The sequence below is a fragment of the Lissotriton vulgaris genome, unplaced genomic scaffold (genome assembly GCF_964263255.1).
Source record: "Lissotriton vulgaris unplaced genomic scaffold, aLisVul1.2 SCAFFOLD_609, whole genome shotgun sequence".
NCBI classification, from domain to species: domain Eukaryota; kingdom Metazoa; phylum Chordata; class Amphibia; order Caudata; family Salamandridae; genus Lissotriton; species Lissotriton vulgaris.
Window position 1 is genome coordinate 1 of NW_028244591.1, and position 13451 is coordinate 13451.

Here is a 13451-nt window from a genome sequence, read left to right on the forward strand (position 1 = left end):
ATGTAATATGTGTTTGTTGTTTTCATTGACCTGATTATGATACTGTCTATATATTCAATAGTACAGATTCCTAGCACTTTTCGAATGTGTATTCTTTTCCTACCATATCAACTCTTAATACAAAAAGGGCCCGATTACGTGTTTAGTGGTCCTGGAGTGAGCTGCAATATCACCACCCCTCTCCACGATGGCCAAACAGGGCCACATCCTGTCCTCCAGATTATAAGTTTTTCTGGTTTTGCCAGTGGGCAGTGTGGCAGTCCTGGGGCACTGCCTTTCAAAGGCACCTATCTATGCCTTAGAAAGGCAGAACTGCTTGACCACCACAGTATGTTCAAGCACTGCATATGCCCCCCTGCATTCCCCATCATGCATGAAGCATAAGGTGGCCCTGTAGGGGCCCCTTTGGTTCATGACTGCCAGCAGTTTCGCTGCTGGTGGTCCTGAAACATGTAATATGCATGGTGGTCCCGCAGCAGCACACCAGCACATTATGAGCCCCTGTCCACCGCAGGATCCCATGGAATGCGGTTCTCTGGCGGTTGTGGTGGTCCCGTCACCAAAGTTGTAATACAGCTGTTTGGACCACAGGTGAGGAAATGACTGGACCACCACGTGTCCCCATGAGTCTGGGGCCTTTTCTGCATGTATTTGCCACATAACAGTGGCTATGTTATTCACTGGATCTGTGTCCTTTACCTATATGTGGACAACATAAACACATTTAATAAAAGAAAGCAACATTCTGTTATTGATTTATATCATTGTTACACCACTATGTTACCCAGTCATACACTGTCTGAACAACACAGGATTTTAAAATTCACTACTGAAGAAAAAAAAGAATAGAGCATAGGAAAATATAATTAGTCAATAGACAAAACATTGATTTTTTGCTTTTTAGTTTGAGCATCAGCGATGACCTCTTGCATCTCTCTGTGTGGCTTTGGCAAACCCACTCATTGCTATTGGATGTTAGCTGCGGCATTCAGAAATGCTGGTTTCCTATTGGTGCATTTCTGGTAAAGTTCCTCCTTTGTGTGTTTAGCTCTCTTTCTGGTGATGTCACTCAGAGAGCATTTTGGTCGGCCATCACACAGAACAGTGTGTGATGGCCTCTCTTCTCTTCTCCAATCTGTTTTGTAGTTTTATAGAGCGTGAACCGGACTCGAAGGTCACCAGTTAAGGAGGACACATTGATTATTTATTAGGCACAGGGGGCCCGATTCACAGAGCTAACTTAAGACAAAATCCTAATCGTACTACTTTTGGAATTCACAGAACTTAGGATTTTGTCTTAAGTTTGTTTTAAGACAGACTTAAAACAGACTTAAGTTAGGATTTTGTCTTAAGTCTGTCTTAAGTCTGTTTTAAGACAAAATTAAGACAAAATCCTAACTTCTGTGAATACCAAAAGTAGTAAGTTTAGGATTTTGTCTTAAGTTAGTTCTGTGAATCGGGCCCAGGGAGATTAAGCGATTTGCCCAGAATCACGGTAAAATCCCTTTGGTGCTCGGTTGGACCATAGCTCTGCAGTGCAACTCGCACCCATGGCTGCTCTTTTCTTAGGAACAGGCTCATGAAAGGCTGCGCCGAGCCCTTTCAGAGGGAAGTGTCACCTTGACTATTAATGCTCGGGTTGATAGTGAGACTGTGAGGGATCAGTGACAGGACAGCCGCCCCTGGCTTTCTCCCACCATCAGACATCCCTCGTGGCCCTGGTAATGGCCTCTGTGCATGTTGCTGTTGAATGTGAAAAATCGAGGCACACTGACGCAACCCAACTGTTTGTTTTAGGGCTTGCCTGATGAGCAAACCGTGTTTGGCTGTAAATGAAATTCCTCTTTATTGAAGAACCTATCTGCCTGGCATGCTAATTATTTCACGAAAGTCACAGTATTTCAAAAAGCATTCGCGAAAGCGAAATGCCCGTTTCTCCTGCAATGAACTTGGAAATATGTTGCTAACTTTTTTCTGGAATGACTAATCGGTATAGGTTCCTACTTCATGATACGTTCCAATCCAGGATTATCGTTGAGGAAACCACTAAGATCAGAAAAAAAACACTGACCACAAGCTGTTATAAATTATTTTTTTAATAAATTCAACTAATGTCTGGACATTCTCAGAATTTATCAGTTCTATAATTTTTGTATTAAAAACAAAACCCAAAACAAGTAAATGGAGTAGTTAACAAGTTTCCAATTACAAAATCCATTGTTCAATTATTGTTTCCTTTATATAATTTCCGTTTTGAACAAAAAGGCTGCTGATCTGGTTACACTTTAAAGAAAATAATATTTCGCATTTTCTATAAAACTATAGATTTCTATAGTTTAAAAAAAGGATATTTCACTATTAAGATATGACGCTGAATATAAACTTGAGAATTCTTACGTTGGCCGTGCTTCTGCTTTAAATGAGTCCAGACTGATCTACTGAGATCAATCTGGCTTAGACCTGGGATACAAGCTTAACTTCTCTGTGACTCGACAGATTGCTCGCTATTATATGTAAATATATGTTTTAGTGGTAAATACACATCATGCAGTCCGAATAGCATCTTAAATCTTAAGTGCTAAGAACTGCATGTTAAAACACTGCACTCCCAGCCACCATTTTGTGTTCACAAGCCAGTGAAACCAGCCACCTGCCCCCACCCCCCCAGCAACAGGGATTTTCTCCATCAGATGGTACTTCTGTGAGCTGTTTAAACTGTGTTTTACTGGGACCTGTGCACTTCGGTTTTTTTGGCCAGCAGGGGGAGTAAAGTTTTATTCAAACAGTATTGTTAGATTTTCAAGTTAGTGAGGCCCTTACCTACTAAAGTACAAAGTGTGGATTGAGCCTGCCTGTCTCCTAGGAGATTCTGAACAGGAGAAGCAGCTTCCAACTCCCTGGCCAGCAAACCTTGTCTGAGGTCGCTGGGACCTTATATGGTCTGCTAGTGGTTGGGACATGTCTTCACTGATTGGTGGTTGTATCTGGTGATTCTATAGGATTAGGGTTAATGTCCTCATTTGTTTTGTATTTGAGGGTTCAGATTGGTTTCTGGGTCTGTGATTCAATCATTGTAGGGTTGGGACTAGAGCTAGGGTTAGGATTTCTATTGGAAGTAGGGACTAGGGCTTCCTATGTTATTGGTTGTGGGTTGTGTGTCGAGGTGAGTAATGTGTTCAACTCTATGAAGAGCGGCTCCCCTAGCGACCCTGCTCCCCTCCGTTTCCTTAAAGAGGTAGCCCCCACTATCATCCCTTCCCTTACCCACTTGATTAACACCTCATTCCAACAAGGAACCGTACCCTCAAGCTGGAAGAAGGCAGTGGTAAAAGCCCTGCTGAAGAAGCCTACGCTGGACCCCGAGAATCTGACTAATTATCGACCTATCTCCCTACTGCCGGGAGTGAGCAAGGTCGCAGAAAAACTGGTCAATAGGAGACTTTCTCAGTTCCTAGAGACCAACAATAAATTAAAAAGCTCCCAGACAGGTTTCCGACCCGGACAGGGCACTGATATCGCCCTCCTGGCTGCTGTAGAGGAGGCAAGAGCACTATTGGATGGGGGAGGATCAGTGGCAGTGATCCTCCTCGACCTTAGTGCAGCGTTCGATACAGTTGACCACCAACTTCTTACCGAAAGACTGGCTGGGGTGGGAGTCAAAGGTACAGCCCTATCCTGGCTTTCATCCTTCCTGGCCCAACGGTCCTACCAGATTTGGGAAAAGAACGCCCGCTCCTCCGAAATGCCCCTCCAATGTGGTGTGCCTCAGGGCTCCTCCCTGAGTCCCACCTTATTCAATATCTATATGTCCACATTGGAGGAGGTTATCACCCCTTTCGGAGTGAGCGTCGTCAGCTACGCCGACGACACTCAACTAGTGGTATCTCTGTCCCATCCCAAGCAACAGAAAGCTGATCTGTTCAACTGCCTTACGCAGGTCCATCATTGGATGAACAGATCAGCCCTAAAACTCAACGGGACAAAAACCGAGGTCCTTATACTAGGCCCGGAAGGAGCCTCACTTCCCCTGGACAGCTGGCCAGCCTGTTTGGGTCCACCCCCTGATCCTAAAAAAGAGGTGAAAAGTTTGGGTGTGTGGATCGACTCCGATCTCTCCTTCACCTCACAAGCAAAGAAGGTTGCAGGGACCTGCTTCGGCCTCTTAAAATCGCTGAGGAAAGTTCTGCCCCTTCTCCCCCCTAAATCTCAAAAACTTTTAGTCCAAGGTCTCATTATATCGCGACTGGACTATAGCAATGTGATTTACCTGGGTGCCCCCGAAGCGACCCTCACCAAACTACAGATAATTCAGAACTCGGCCGCCCGGATCATTACTAACACCCCGGCCAGATCATCTGCCAAGCCCGCTCTTAAACTTCTCCATTGGCTCCCCATAAGGGAGAGAGTCAAATTCAAAGCCCTATGCCTTGTTCATAAAACTTTGCAGAATCAAGGCCCTCCTGTTCTTAGCAACATTATCACTCCCTATAGGAACCCTAGGTCCCTCCGCTCCAATACAGAAAACTTTTCCAAAATCCCTAGATTCAGGAAAACCCGAGCAGGAGGTAGACGCTTCTCAGTACAAGCCTCCCGACTTTGGAACTCACTTCCCCGTAATCTACGTCTTGAACCTCAATACTTGCGCTTCAGGAAACTGTTAAAAACCCATCTTTTTCCATAATTCTGAACCCCCCCTCCCCTCTTTTCTGCTTCTGTTCCCCCCTTCGACCTGGTGAATTCATGGTTCTTTTAGCGCTGGGATACCCCCGGGTGACTATCGCGCTTTATAAAAATAAATAATAATAATAATAATAATAATAATAGTAGGGTGGGACTAGGGCTAGGGTTAGACCTTTAATTGGAAGTAGCGATTAGGGCTTCTGGTGTCATTGGTTGCTGGACTAGGTGTGGGACTTAGAGTAGGCTTAGGCTTTCTATTGGAAGTAGGGACTAGGGCTACCTGTGCCATTGGTTGCATGGACTTGTTTTGGGACCACTAGTAGGGCTAGGGCCTTTATTGGACGTAGAGATCAGGGTTTTTGAACTGATTGGGTACCTAGACTAGGGCTAAGATTGGCTGTAAGGTCCTGTACTCCTATTGGCTCTAGATTTTAGGGCTAGTGTTGTGATTGGATAGTGTTAGGGCTAGGGTTCCCATTGGCTGAAGGGGTCACCTGATTACTAGGGCTATAAAAAAGGCCAGGCTTAGGGAGTCTTAGCCCGGGCGTCAAGGCGAAAGGCAGAGAGGACAAGGGCAGTTTCCTGTTTGAGCCTGTTAAGGGTGGAGAGGACAAGTGCAGTTTCCTGATTGAGCCTGTTAAGGGCGGAGAGGACAAGGGCAGTTTCCAGTTTGAGCTTGTTCCTGACTGGTCGGGACTAGGGCCAGAAATGCTGCCCTTTTTCTCATTTAGCAATCCCCAGCCCACATCATCCACATCCACAAACAGAGCAGCACACTCACACCAAATGTACACCACGCACAACACTATGCACAAATCAATGTACCAGCCTGCATTACAAACCCAACCAAACCCCATCCACACACCATAATATCCCAACTCCCACACATATCCACCATCACCTACAAACAGTACACAACTCTATCCTATACCACTAACCAATAACCTCATCACTAACACAACGCAAATCAACACCATACATAACTCCACCCCATTCAGACACACTCTCCCTGCTGTAATTACACCTACACAAAGAATTGTCAAGTACCCATTTCAATCTAATAGGAACAGCTCTAGTCTTCCAAAACGTATACACACTGTGATTGACTAGTAGGTTTAAATGGGAAAGGAGGGAACAGTAAAAAACAAAACAACTGAACATGGAAGCTGTTCGTACTGGAGCAGTGAGGCTGCTTGTGATTTTACCAATTTTAAATTACCAGTATCGCCAATGTTGAAAACGCTGATACCTCAGTGAAGAACTGGAAGTAGTTTGTTTTAATTTCTCCCAGAGGCTTTTATTCCTAATGAAATAACTCAGGCTTGAAACTTAATGGTGGCTCCAGTCGAATAATCAGTAAATTATCCGTGCCTATTTAGAGGTCCTAAATTTGCTTGGATGAGGTTTCGATCCCAGCTTTAAAATAACTTTACTTTTAATCCTTTGGAATAGATTACCCATAAAGCTTCCATGAAGAATACTAGATTAGAACACTTTTTCTGAAGAAGGTGAAGAAATCAGCTGTCACTGAAACGCTGCGTCAACTGTTTTACTTAAGTTTTCTACATTCCATTTGTGTTTTTTAATCCTAAGGAGGAACATTTTGTTTTATTGTATATTTCTCTATGAGAAGATGTTTTTAATTGTGTCAAAACTTGAATTTTATTGTATTATGTAATAAATTGTTCATTTATATAGTGATTACCTCTTTATTTGCAATTTTTTTCTACATGCCCTTAATTCACATTGTCTGTAATTAACCTGAGGATATTGTCTGTTTATTTATGTTTTCTTGTGGGTGGTAATAGCACATGATCCATACAGTCATACTTTCCTGGTCACAAAGTACTTTTGTCTGAAACTAGGATTCAGACAACAGGGACTTCTTTCATTTTCCTAATAAGCTTCTTCTGTGCCTTTTCAGCTTTCAGGATACCAATGCTTCATATATTGCACACAGAGGGCAGCAGGTCCTTCCTTAGTGCCCAATCAAAAATGTAGCCTCTTGCAGTTGAACCTTTCTCTTTCTCATCAGCCTTCTTGCCACATTATCTCAAGCAGCCAAGGTGTTAAGTGTGGACTAACCTAGCGCCCCGGGGGTTTGATCAGACTGATGGCCCACTGGCATCTTGTCTCTGGCAACCTCAACAGCTACCCCCCAATCTCATTGCTCCCCTGGGCAAGCAAAGTCCTTGAAAAACATATTAACATCTCCTTAACTAGGTTTCTCGAGTGTAACCATCTACTTGTTGCTACCAAGACGGGTTTCTGCTCCAAACATGGAACGGAAACTGCTTTGATGGCGGTAACAGAGGAAGCTAGGCGGATCTTGGATCAGAGGGGATCAGTGGCAGCAATCCTCCTTGATCTGAGTGCCGTTTTTGACACGGTGAACCACAAAATCCTCCTGCACCGTCTCCTTAACCTGGGAATATCAGGAGAGGCCTTGGCCTGTCTCAAATCCTTTCTAAGTGACCGGACCTTCCAAATCTTTGAAGGAGCCTTTGTCTCCGCATGCAAACCTCTGGGCTGTGGGCTGCCACAGGGCTCATCATTGAGCCCCACGCTATTCAACGCACATATGAGACCGCTAGCTGGGATTGTTCGTCCGCATGGTATTAAGATCATTACATATGCGGATGACACTCAGCTAGTGGTCTCTCTTGCGGAAAAAAAAATCGTCACCAACCACAGACCAGTCTGATAACCTGCTTGGGACAAGTTAAGAGCTGGATGACAAAGTCATGCCTGAAGCTCAATGGGGATAAAACCGAGCTTATGCTTCTTGGCCCATCAGCCCCCTCCACCTTGGAGCTGTTATGGCCCATCAGCTTGGGTACACCTCTCACACCCAGATACAATATAAAAAGTCTTGGGGTGTGGCTGGACAAATCCTTGACTTTCAATACATAAGTAACTAAACTGTCAGCGACCTGCTTTGGTCTCATCAGAATGATGAATAAAATCCTCCCGCTTTTACCTTTTGAGGCCAAACAGGTAGTTATGCAGGTCCTAATCCAGTCCCGACTTGACTTCAGGAACGACCTGTATTTAGCGGATTCAGAACTGTGCAGCATGCACACTGCTTGGAATTCCACGTAGAATCCCGATAGAGCCTGGGCTGAGAGCTCTACACTGGCTCCCTGTCACGGAAAGAATTAAGTTCAAATCTATGTGCATCACTCACCAAGCATACAGGAAGTCTGGCCCACCAATCAGTCACTCTCTGATTACTCCCTACCAACCCAATAAACAGCTTCGTTCATCCCACGCCTTTCTAGCGAAAGTCCGCCAGATCTGGACATCTAGAGCTGGAGGCCGGTCTTTTTCCTACAATGCGCCTAAGCTATGAAACTCACTTCCCTTCTATCTAAGATCTAATCCTAATTTGCTGAGCTTCTGTAAACAACTTAAGACCTTTCTTTTTAATTAAGCTAGGCTAATCCCCGAACTGACTACACTGGAAGGTACCAATCTAGTTCTTAGCGCCTGGACGCCTCAGGGCAGCTGCTGCGCTCAACAAAACCCCTTTTCATTTCATTCATTTAATTTCATTTCATTCCATTTCATCACTAATGCAAAAGAATCCTCTCATCACATTCACCGCTGCTATGTCTCTACCTGCCGGCAGGGCCGCTTCCTCACCTGCTCCATTCCAGTCCACCACCTCTGCATGGCTAAAGTATCACTGTGGCCTGTGACAGAAAGCCAGGCCTGATGTTGGACATCTCAATGAAGGGCTGTCATTAAGGTCACTGCTTATCTCAATAACCCTGATTACCTTTTGGGGGCAGATCTTTCCTGGCCTAAAGATGTCCCGCAGATTAAGTCAGCACCATAAGCCACCACATCAATCTGACAATTATCTGTTACACTTGCCGCTGGAACCGATTGGGAATCAAAGCCAGAGGCACCACATATGCGGCCTGTGAGGGCGGTATCTTCTGTCGGACTGTGGCTGTCTGATCTCTCGGCATTTGAGCAGCCTCGCCCAAAAAGACGACTGGACCCCCTGCCTGGTTGGGTTTGCTCCGTACAGCAGCGAGGGGCCAGAAGCTGCTTCATGGGGCCTGGTAGCATTGCGCGGGTTCTGGGTGGGCTTGGATGGACACCCGAATCAGAGATCCGAGCGAGGAGTCCACGGGCATCTGGATCCACTGTGCTTTGCTGAAAGCGGTGCTGCGGTGAGTCACCCTGTGCTAGGCTCCTCTGCACAACACTGTGTGGTGAGAAGAGTATGACTGCCCTCACGGCTGGCCTGAAATACTTTTGCAGGGATTCCGTTCTCATACAGAACTGTGCATAGAGACTTGGAACCTCAGTGCATTAGGGTGTGCCAAAACTCCTACCAGACTAGCTACAGTGTCTCATTGGTTATCACAAACTCCCAATGCTTAGACAAACCAGAACATGAACCTATTACACCTCAGGTAGCGTAGAACATATGAACACTCTTTCTTTATACAATCATTCCAATCTAGAACAAGGAGTAGAAGAGGACACGTGCATATTTGAAATGTTTATTCACTAACGCTGTATCTTAGCTAATACAAGCAAACATATTATCAGAAACAAAGTAATCAGCATAGTCACTAGTCCGTAGAACACAAAAGGTGAAAGCATGGTAATATGCTAAAATGAATAGGGTTCATTAACACCTAATTCCCACCCTCCCTAGCTAGTATATTATATTATATTATATCTCAGAAGATCTCTTTGGGTTTTGAGCAGGGCGGCCCCATACCTCAAGATCCTAATGGTAAGGGATCACATCATCTTCCACCAGCACTCTGCATGCGAAGCACCATCAAGTGTGTTTCTATGCTCTTGTAAATGTTGTTGTAGTGCTTATATAGCGCACAATCACCCCAAGGGGTATCACAGCGCTGTACACATACCGCTCTGGAACCCCTCCTGGCCATTCCATGTGAAGTGCCCACTCCTGGGCCCCTCAAGGTGAGGCCAGGCATCCTGGCGCTGTTGGGGCAATTGTGGAGATTAAGCAAGCTATTGCCCACAGTTGCAGCGTGGGACCCATGATTAGAATAGGCACCGAGGTGAGAATTGTCAGGTCCGGGGAAATTTAGCCCAAGACCCGCCTGAAGCGGGAATTGAACCCTGGTCCGGGCCAGATCTCTGCATCAGGGTCTGCCCCTCTAACCATTGAGCCACAATTCTCTTGTGCAAAGCAATCTAAAACGCGCCTAAAGCCAGAACTTGGCCGCAGCTGCATGTATGTTATGTCTAGGAACGTGCGTAGATCAGACCTCACAACAACCACTGTGTTGAGATATCCTTGAAGGTTTCTGCACTCACTGTACAGACACAGCTCACCAAGCAAGGCTGAATTCTTACACAGCATATAGGCAATGTATATCTATATGACAATAGCACAACTCAGCAGATCCACCATGTGCGCAAGGCCCCTCCCTGAGAAACTGCACCAGCTGGACTGACTCTGCACTTATTTCAAATCCCCTGGGTACTGGGAGTCTACCACAAAGAGACGCTGATACACTGTGCGGGTTGAGGGACCAATTGTGGAGCAAGGATGGCATCTAGCTAAATGGCTCACTGTCTATGGGCTCCTACCCCTCCTCTTAACAGCAGTTTGAATGCGGTAATGCTGGGTCGTGCATGCCGCAAGATACGGCAGGTGATCGGCCCCGGGAAAGGGCAGGAGATGCTAGTGGGCCTTCTACTTTTTGGTGCTGTATGGACATCTTCGATCTTGCACAGCCGCTCTCCATCAGAGGGTAGAGTCAGCAGGAGATGCAGTGAGGCTGATTCTGTGAAGTCCCAGCAGCGTTACTTTGGGAGCTGGTCTGAGGCAGGTGGGCTTGGTCATCTCTGTCGGGAGGAGCAAGTTTTCTACAGTGATGGCCAGCAGGAATCTCAGAGCCTCCAAGGCTAAAGCAACCAAAGTGGCAACTGCCGGCCCAGTCAGGACTTCAAAGGCCAGTATGCACTAGGGGGGGTCCTAAGGAGAATGAAGCAGATGAGATGGAATAAAAATAAAGGGGACGTGACCAGCGATAATACCAACAAGCCTGGCAATACAAGTAAAAGGGCTACCTGAGGGAGCAATATGTTGGTGGTAACGGAAGGTCAGCCCGTGATCTCGGACCTTTTTCCTTTGAAATATTCCAGATCTGCAAAAACGTAGGACTCTGTTATTATGACTCCCCTTCTAGCTCCAGCCTCTGTCTCTGCACCTGTTATTACTCAAGTGCAGGAAATGGTGGCTGAGATCACTATAGAGGGAGATGATACTGGAAGCTCCAAAACAGTTGAAAAGGATAGTCATGCAGACACCCTCGTGGAAGAAGTGGGAGAGACACGGCAGATCAAGCAGAATTTTTGGGGGGAGGAATGTTTGGAGAACAATCCTAGCGATTTGGGGGGTTTTAGCTTGCCCCTCCGTTACAATTGCCAGAAGCTGATCCTACCTTCTAAATTTCTGACTGTCAAGTGGTCCCTGGACTGGCAGTCTCACCCGTTCAGACTGAGGGTTGTGAGAATTTCTTTTTCCTCACTGAGGACTCAGATTCCTCAATGCCTTATCTAGGGTCATCAACATCTTCGCAATCCATATCATCTACCAGTAGCTCACAGGATGGATCAGTAATTTCTGCAGGACGGAAAAAGAGATCAGGCGGATCAAGGGGCAGAAAAAAGTCTCACCGCCTAGACAAGAAGCAACAGTCAAGTAATGATAAAGCTGGCAAGGCCCGGAAGGAGTCCTCATAGAAAGGGTCCCCTAGGCTTAGGTGAGATTATACAGTGGTCGAACTGTTAGAAAATCTTGTTTAGAGCCTGGAGGGTGTGACCGCCCGTACCCAGCAGCACAGGAACCTCCACCTTCTCTAATTCTGGAGACGATTAAGCAGATGCAAGCTGAAGAGCGGATGGATAATTGACGGGCACGGCAGGCCTCTAAAAAAATGCAAGCCGTGGTCAGGAAAATAGGTAAAACTTGTACTGAACTCTCCGACCACACGACCAGTATAGAGGCCCGAACCAATACACTTGAACAGTAGGTCGCTGACTTAAAGTCAAGAAGCTCTTTCCAGGACCCTAAACTCACAGAGATGATGCAGCAGATGGAGGACTATGAAAATAGATAGAAAAGGAACAACCTCAGGTTGCTGGGTATTCCGGAAGGGAAAGAGTAGAGGACCCCAGAGACTATGTTGATAAACTTCTAAAGGGTGCATTCTCAGATCTCACGGGATGGGATTGGGCAAGAGAATGTCAGAGGGCACATCAGTTCCCCCTAACACTCAAGAAACAACAGTGGACGGTGATGCCATCCAAGGGCTATGCTGGTTTAATTTGGAAATGTTCTCTTAAGTCAAAGTATTTTTGATTTTGCTTGCCCTAATGTTAGATGAGATTTTGAGGGATTTACCTTCTTTGCACGGTCAGACTTCACTCACGCTACAGTGGAGCGAAGATTGTGACTAAGGCAGATAATTGCCCTCTTCAAAAATTAGGTGCCGAAGTGTACCTACAAAATTGAAGGTAGTCCTTAAGGGTTGTACCCATACTTTCTTCTCGGAAATTCAGGTTCAAGAATTCCTCATGGAACAACAGGATGGAGACTGACCCAGTGGGAAATATCTTAAAGTATGTCTCTGAATCTTGGGTTACATTGAAAAATAAGAAATATAGTGAAAAAGTAGTAAGCACAGGAAGAAAAATATATAATAAAATGTTTTGTTATGGGTCTGGTGGTGTAAGCCCGGAGAGTGGGGCTTGTGATGTTAGGCGGCGTCATACAGGTTAGGCCTGGTTTCTCAGTGGCATGGTGAGGGTGGGGGTGGTGGACTGGGAAGGGCAAGGTTGTCAGGGGGCGGAAACTGAGAAAAAAGACCAAAAATACCAGTATGAAAGAAGTGTATATGGAAAGAGGTATAAATGAGGAGTGGTGGCTCACAGAGGTGCTTCTGAGAATATTGGAAAAAATTAGCCGTCTATTAGCATATGTGGCCTAAATGATCGACAGAAAAGAGCTAGGACTGCCTTGGGTTCAAAACTTCTGAGGGCGGGCATTGTCTGCCTCCATGGGACACATATTCAAGCTTCACAGAGAGATATTATTAACGTCCTAGGCTATACATTGGTATCTGGTACCCCACAAGGTGCACATAATGCTGGCATGGCTGTTTTAACCTGAGGAATTTTGCTGAAGTTTTCTCAAATAGGTTAGGATCCTAGGGGTAGATGGGTAGCAGTGGTCTCTCACTCACCATGAGGAGGCAAGTACATGTTGTGTTCAGTTTATGGCAGTGTGTTTGCTGATTTCTCCACTTTAATTGAGGTATATAAGGAGTTAAAGTACTATCCTCTACATGTGGTTTTATTTGGGGATTTTAATCTTAACCTCCCATGTAGCTTTAATATAGGTTGTTAATTATCGTAAACCGGGAGGAAGCCTAAGGTGTATTAGACCCACAAAGTGGTATGTAAGGATCATGGCTTGGTCAATGTGTGGCATAAAAAGAACAAGATGGCGGATGATTACATATATTTTTCAGCTACACGTCGAATATTTTTTGTGTTTAACAAGCTGATCACAACATGTAAGATTGCACAATACCCCGGGTTCCTCTCAGACTATAATCCTTTAGTCTTGGGACTACAGGGAAAGGGGCGAAGCAGTTTTGAATGGGCACTTTTAACCAACAAGGAGTACTGTGAGTATATCAGTAGTTGGACTCCAACTTTCTTCAAGGAGAATATTGGCAGTGCCTCTGTAAACATGGTGT